Below are 8,257 nucleotides of genomic sequence, written 5' to 3' on the forward strand. Positions count from 1 at the left end.
GAGGAGTGGCTGGTGGGTTTGAACCATCAGCCTTCTGGTTAGCAGTCAAGTGCCTTAGGCACTATGCTACCAGAGCTCCCGGACCACGACCTATGATGCCATAATTTGTTTCCCATAAAAATATACCACCTTCTTCTTAAGGATAATTGATTGAGCTGTAAACAAAATTAAAATGTAGACTACATAAAAATAACAACAAAGTAAATAGTAATTATCTTTACAAACCCAAGGAGGGGTCGCTATGAGTCGGGGCCGACTCGACGGCACATAACAACAACAACAACAATGGCATAGTGTAATTTTTACATGATTTTCTTCTTTGTACTTTCCTATACTTTCCAAATGTTCTGTCAAGGACATGTAATATGTTAGCAATATGAAAATAGTTAATATTCTAAGAAAAAATGTATTCTATCACACTATAGACATAAAAGACAATGCAAATTGTATAAACACTGTGGGCCTTGTTGAAAACACAGATTTTTTTTCATATTAAATATACACATACACACACACATATATGTATATATATGTTCTTTATATATTTATATAACTACATATTTCATATTCTGTATATACAGAATATGTATACATATTTTTCTCTATCTATATATGTTATATATATGTGTGTATAAATATATCATGCATTTAGATTTTAAACATGGATCTAGAGAACACAAACACACATGTTACTATATACAAACCAAAAACACCAAACACACTGCCATCGAGTCAGATCCGACCCATAGTGACCCCTCCTTGGGTTTCCGAGGCATTAAGCAATTTTAACCAGTTCTATAATAAAAACAAACAAATAAACAAAAAACCTGCCCTAAAAAACAGAACTAAATTTCAGGATTTCTCTCTCAAATTCTATGGGTGGTCAGCTTTCATAAAAGAATAAATAACATTGACATTTCTTGATGATGTTAATGAGTAGCCAGATCTGTACAGGCCATCTAATGTAACTATTCTTCTTGTCTCTCTTTTGATCTGAACACTAAGTGTTGGGACTCTATTTTCTTCTGTCCTTTGTAGGGGACAAAAATGGACTGTGGCAACCATTCCATTGACTTTCTGCACACTGTTCTTTGGAAAGGCATGCTCAGGGACATGAGAGCATAAAGGATTCAGACACAGAATGAGGCCTCTCCTTATGGAAACAATTATATGGCAGATTCCACTTGGTTTTAAGAACTAGGCCATAGAAGGGAAAAGGAAATTCCCTTCTGTTTGCAGGAGGGTCCCTGAAAAGGTAGCCTGGGAATATTGTTCAATCCAGCTCAAGATGTTCAGGCCCACACTGGGAGCCCAGATTAGTCCTATTTTCATACCATTAAAGAAGAGATGGTATTGTTTCTTCAATAAAGATTTATCTACATGTGCTAATATAAAGAAACACTTTGATCAATGCACATTTTCTAAGTCAATAATTAACATCATGCTTATGATTCTAAACCAGAGTGAATGATTTTGAACAGTAATACATTCAAGAGCTGAAAATATAGCTAAGGAACCAAACACAAACCCAAATTTTTAGAAATTTAAGATCAGCATTAAACATATGTCACCATATGCCACCAATGACATTCCCTAATATTCTGACACACAGAAAGTAAACAGTTTTAGATTTTACCAAGGCTAGTAAATCTAACAAATTTTTCTAGGACCATTTCTTTCAAAGTCACAGAAAAGGTGATAACACTGAAAGAATTCCTTCACAGATAGGCACTTCTAAATGCATTTTCTAGTCTTATTTGTCTACCCCTTCACACCTCCCCCATTTGTTCAGAGAGACTTCAGGAAGAAAGTTTGCAAAGTCAGTCATTTGAAACTCTAATTATTTCCTTCTGAATCATCATTCAGTTGAACGGAAGCTTCTGCATTTATTATTGCCCCAACTACTACCAGCAAACAAAAAAAGGGTTTAAATTTCCCGAGTCTGTGAAATTTTCACCTTTTTTAAATGTGTACTAAACCTCTCTTTAGTCAATATTTTCATAAACAGACAGTTGTAATTAATCCAAGTTTTACTTAAGCTAACAAATGATACTCCTTCACAATAGCCATGTAAGCTGACTCATGAATTTGCTAATGTTTTCCAGGTTGCTGACAGAGAGTCCACACTTACAGGATAGAGGGGAAGATCATGAGAGATAATAAAGCCTGTTTCCCTACTCTTTAAAGTAAAAGAAAGAATTCCAGCATTTCTAAGAGCCTCCTTACTGCCAAAAGGAGTTTGCATCTGGTGGCGACTCTGGGTTCTGTGCTGACAACTACAGCCTGGGGGCTTGTTGCCTCTGCGTTCTGGGCTGATATGACCTTGGCTTTCTAAGCTAAACAAACCATCTCGAGCCTGTTCTATTGGGATGATGCTAAGAGAGGACCTACAGACGCTTGAAAGAAATAGTTCTCTTGATTGGGAGCCAGGAAAATTCATGCCTTACTTCCATGATCTTATGGGGATTCAACCCAAGCCAAGAGTAAGAGTAGATTTCCCAAATGGCATCTTTATCAAATTCTCCTTCTCCTTTCTGCCTTGCTCTTTGTCCTAGAAGGAATCTGTGATGAGAAACCAATTGGTTTATTCTGATGGTGCATAAAAAAACAAACCCACTGCCATTGAGTCAATTCCTACTTGTAGGGACACTATAGGGCAGCGTAGAACTTCCCCATAGGGTTTCCAAGGCTATATAAATCTTTCCAGAAGCAGATTGCCTCAACTTCCTCCCTCAGAGCAGCCACTGTGTTTGACCCACTGGCCTTTTGGTTAGCAGCCAAATGCTTTAACCACTGCACCACCAGAGCTCCTTTGATGGTGCATGCTCCCTCCTAAACTCCTCTCAAAGCCTTAGTTAAGATATAGATATATACAGAGACAGAGAGAGAAATTAGTGATTTGAGCTCAAGCCTGTGGTTAAGAAATGGCAGTTGAAATGACACTCATTTGTAGCATTTAGAGATCCACCCATCTAAAGACTTATAGAATAAAACAGACGTCACTAAAGCTTTGGCCCAAGGAGAGCAAGGCAGACATGCTTGAACCTGACCCACTCTTTTCAGCTCTCTCTATATCTCTAATGCTCGATTTTTTGAGGAGTGGGAGGGAGATCCATGAAGGGGGATCCATTGTGGTTTTTGTGCTTCTACAATAACTGATCTAGTCAACATTAAACCAAAATGAAACCCACTGCCACTGAGTCAATTCTGACTCATAGCGACCCTACAGGACAGGGCAGAACTGCCGCATAGGGTGTCCAAGCTGTAAATCTTTATAAAAGCAGACTCCCTTATCTTTCTCCAGTGAGCAGTTTTGGGGTTCAGTCTCAGCCTTTTTGGTTAGCAACCAAATGCTCTAGCCACGGAGCCACTAGAACTCCTTCCAGTCAGCATCGGAAGGGGCAGAATCAGCTTCAGAATATTTTTGTAACATAAGAAAAAACAAAAACTAAACAAACAAAACCTCTTGGTTATTTTATTTATTTATACATTTTCTGCTGGGACGGAGAGGTGGCTTTGTAAATGCAGCCAACATGATCGGCTAAAGCAAAAGATAATTGATCTGACTTTGTAGTAATCTAGTGATCTGAATTTTCATTCCAGGTCTGCTTTATTGAGGCTGTGGAATTAAAAATGTAAATACGAAATTAGAAATGTAATATTTAATATAGTTTTGCAATAAAAGGCCACTATTAAGGCCAGCAAAAGGGCGGGCCCCAGTTCCAGGAACAGGGGCAAGGCAAGGATGACTAAGCCCTGAACTCAACCATACCACGTAATTGGAGAATTCAAACTTAAACTTACCAATCGTTTGTACTCCCTCTGAGAATTCAAACTTAAACTTACCAATCAGCTGTACTCTCTCTCTCTGACCACCCCCTTGTGGTTTTGCCTTTAAATACTGTGTAACTTTGCTGCTGGCTGCTCCACTCCTCTGCCCCTGCGTGGGATATGAGTCGGGCCCCAGCGCGCTGGTACCTCGAATAAACTCCTCCTGCTTTTGCATCAAGAGACGTCTTTCGTGAGTGATTTTGGGTGGCGTTATCCCTTGGGTTGGGGGAGCCTTGGTGAAGGGGAACCCAACAAGGCAACCAACTCTTGTTGTTCCATCTGGTGTTTTTTTGTTTTATTTCTAAAACTTACTCTAAATTTCTAGTTTCTTAAACTTTAAAATATATTTATTCAATATTCATGCCATAAATGTTTATTGGCCATTTACTATATTTTAGGCACTAATGTAAGGACTAGGAGCTCTGGTAGCATAGTGCCTAAGATACTTGACTGCTAACCAGAAGGCTGGCGGTTCAAACCCACCAGTCACTCCTCGGAAGGAAGGTTGGGCAATCCTACTTCCGTAGTGATACTGCCTCGGAAACCCAAGGAGGGGTCACTATGAGTCAGTGCCGACTCGACGGCACATAACAACAACAACAACAACAATGTAGGGACTTGGGGGTACATCAGTGAAAACCCAAAACAAAACCAACAGATAAAGGCCACTGGCCTTTTAAAGCTTATAATCTAGCAATAAGAAAGACAGAAATAACTTTAAAAAAATACTAACTGAATATATAAAACAAAAATTATATAGTATGTTCAGTGAGTTTTACTGAAAATAAGTGAATCATAAATCAAGGATAAGGGAGGCCCAGGGTGTCAGGCAGGCTGCAGTGTTAGATAAGGTAGTCAGGCAGGCTTGAGAAAGTAAACTCTGAAAAAGAATTTGGAGGTGAGGGAAAAATGGGAACACACTTGGAGTGTGATCATGGAAAATCCAAGTGGCACTGTAGCTGCAGCAGAATGAGAAGGGAAGAAATATTAAGAGATGAAGTCAGGGAAGTAACAGAGTCAGATCATGTAGGTCTTCATGGGCTTTTGTAACAAAGTTTGAACATGACTGACTTACAGTTTAGACAGATCAATCAGGCTGCTGAGCTAGAAGGAGATATAATGGGGGCCAGAAGACCTGTTAAGATGCTATTGAAGTAATGGAAGAAAAAGATGATGGTGGCTCAAAACAAACTACCAACGGAAGTGGCTGAGTTGTGGTCAGAGTCTGAAAGCATTTTGAAGGTAGAGCCAAGAATATTTTCTGATAGATTGGATGTGGTAAGAGAAAGTGAGGAGACAAGAACTATTCCAAAGGTTCTGACCTACGCTTGTAAGGTTGGAGTTGCTATCTAGGGAGAGAGGTGAGTGGAGCAAGTTTTTTTTTTTTTTTTTTTTTTGGAAAATCTTGAGTTTACTTCTGGATATGTTGAATCCAATATGCAGCAGTTCTACTCTGTCCTATATGGTCAATATGAGTCAAATTAACTCAGTGGCAGTGGGTTTGGGTTTTATTAGATTCAAATATACAGATGTTCTATGAGCAGTTGGATAGAAAAGTTTAAAGTTTCAGAGAGAGAGGTCCCAGCTACAGAAATAAAATTAGGAGTAGTGTCACTTCAAAGATTTATTATTATTATTATTATTATTTACCATTCTTAATAGTATATCTATATCCCAATTCCTTTATGCCTAGATGACCTGAAAATAAAGAAGAAAGGAAGAAAAATAAGAAGGAAAGAGAGACTTCCTCAATTATCCGACTGATTGTGGAAAGATCCACAATCTTAAAGTGTTACATAGGCAGGCTCATTCTAATTCAGATAGAGGGCACACTCTTGAACAGATAAAATCAAATTTTAAAAATTCTGAATCCTATTTTCTCACAGATACATACCTTACAATGTTTCTAAGTCATTTTTAATAGATCTTCCATTAGAAATGGCTTATAATATTTTAACTTGAAGCTGATCTACCTCCAGCCTTTAAAATAATTAAATATTCAAATGCTCAGGGAATGGGGTATTGGTGAAGCAAGGATCCTTCTGCTAATTTCTGCATTAGGTAAAAGGAAATGTGGGCATTGAGTTGGCCTCTGGTGCATGTGACATATAATGCTTTCCCTGTAGTCTAGGTGTTGGAATGCCCACTTTCTTTAAGAAGATACTTCTCAAGGGAAAATCACAGACTGAAAGGGAAGAGGAAGTAAAAGGAAAAGACAACCCAATCTTCATCTTCTTAGGTTCATTTTGAAAGCTGATCACTGGCCCTTTCTCCTTCAATAGCAACTGCTTTGTGTGGAACCAGAAAAAGTGAGAGCCTTCAGTGATGATTTGCAGCTCCAGCCATCTCCAGTGCCCACCTGGCAGAGCTCACAGGTGAACAGCCCAGCACTGGGCTTGTTTGCTCAGTTCCCAAAGCTGATGAGCCTCTCACCACCTACCCAGCAAGAAGCAGGAAAGGTAGTCACTGCCACTTGCTCAGCCCAGTCCCCTTGCCCTCCCAGTGACCTCCTATCTGTTGGAAATCAGTCTGTTTACATCTGCTAGAAGAAGGGTTAATCCAGGGGGCTGGATTTGCATCGACCTTTACCTTTTCTTCCTTAGATTTCTTACACATTATTGTCCCCTAATTTTTCTTCCATAATTATTCTGTGGCAAGTAAATGTTCCCCTAAGCCTCTCCTTATTAACCAAGAGAAAAAGAGAAGGAACTACTTTTTGTCCCCCTGAATTTAGTTTTTGAAAACATAAGCATGTGAGCAAGTGTTGACAAAGAAAAGGAGAGGGGGAAAAAACTTTAGTGCCAGCATTCAACAGAGCATTGTCTGTGCTGTCTTCATCTGCATTAAATTGGTCATGACCTTCCAGGTGTCTTTAAGGTTGAAGTGTTTGCTGGACCATTTCGAGCTGAGCCGGCTGGTCCACGTGACCCTTCTGACATCAAGAGGCAGGCTTTTAAAAGAACAGAGGCACCTTGTCAGGGCTCAGGGGTCACTAATAGCCTGCCTTGGGCCTCCAATAGGTTATGTTCGGCTTCCTCGTCCAACACAAAGGGAAAGGCGAGGGAGGCTGGGGAGAGTAGGGGGATAATTATCATTCTGGTGTTTTTTCCCTCAGACCTGGAGTTATGCTCCATGTCACTGTGTTAATGTGCCTGCAACCAGGGAGACACATAATGCTCCTCTCAGCCCTGTTTATTAGCAAGATCCATTTGCAAAAGGCCCTTCTTTTGTGCCACAATATGAATGTGCTTTGATGGCAAATAATTACGGCAGTCCTTTTGACATGAAGATCCACAGGCTGCCCTAGTTAAGCCAGTAATTAGCCTGTCCTCCTTTTTTTATTATTATTGAGAAACTACAAATTATCCTCATATGTGCACTGGCCATTGCTTTTTCTCCTCTCTATTCTCCCACTCTCTCCGGCTCGCTCTCTCCTGCTGGCCCGCTCGGCTCTTTTCTCTCGGCCTCTCCCTCTTCTCCCTCAGCACTTTGGATAAGCGGAATGCAGCTGCACAAAAGCAAGATAAAGCTCGACCATCAAGATGATGAACAATCTGGATGAAGAGCCTTCGAGACGAACACAAAAGCTGGAGAAGTGCAGTTGATGTAGGCCCGGACAGCTGAAGAATGCCTCGGTCTAACGATGAATAGACCTCATTTGTGAATATACAGATTTTCCACGATGAATAAAAACTGAGTGGAGGTCACAATAAATAAACTTTTTCCCCCCTACTTCTTAAGTAATAATTCAGGTTCCCAGCACCAAACAGCTGTAAATTGAAGGTTGTGCTTAGTTTCCTCAACTCTCAAAGGGGATAATTAAGCGAAGATCACATTGTTTGATATATTAGTGTAATGATGAGCTACTATATTCTACTTGTTTCAAGTTATTTTAGTTTTTCTTTCCCATTATCTTTTTTTTTTTTTAAATTGCATTTCAAATACATTTTAAATGTAGGAACAGCAGTTCTGAAACATAGTCTGCCCTGTGTTTGGATCTATTTGAAATGTATTCATATAACATTTAATTAAAGCTGCAACATCCCCCTTTCGAAAATGCGTGGAGGTAGAAATATCTATATTATCTGACTAGTTCTGACATAATCTTGCCAAAAGGCTGACTCTTTTTCCTTATTGGTGCAAGATAATTAGACCATCATTAACCTCCTGAAGCATTACTGTCAGTATTTGTTGGCATTATAAAATCAGGATTTGGGAAGATTTTCATAATTTTACTTAAGATCACTGTGGAGGCAAAGATCAGTTCCGAAACATGTTCAGCGTAGAAGATTTCTGAAAGCTAGACTGTGCAAGGCTGTTCTTTATACAGGAACTCAGCTCAGGGGAAAAGCTACAGAGGCTGTCCCTACACTCTTCAGAGCACCCACTGCCATTTGTGAAGCCTTGACCATGAAAAGGCCAAAAT

The sequence above is a fragment of the Orycteropus afer genome, unplaced genomic scaffold (assembly GCF_000298275.1).
Source record: "Orycteropus afer afer isolate SDZICR_OR568_19922 unplaced genomic scaffold, OryAfe1.0 scaffold00046, whole genome shotgun sequence".
Taxonomy (NCBI): domain Eukaryota; kingdom Metazoa; phylum Chordata; class Mammalia; order Tubulidentata; family Orycteropodidae; genus Orycteropus; species Orycteropus afer.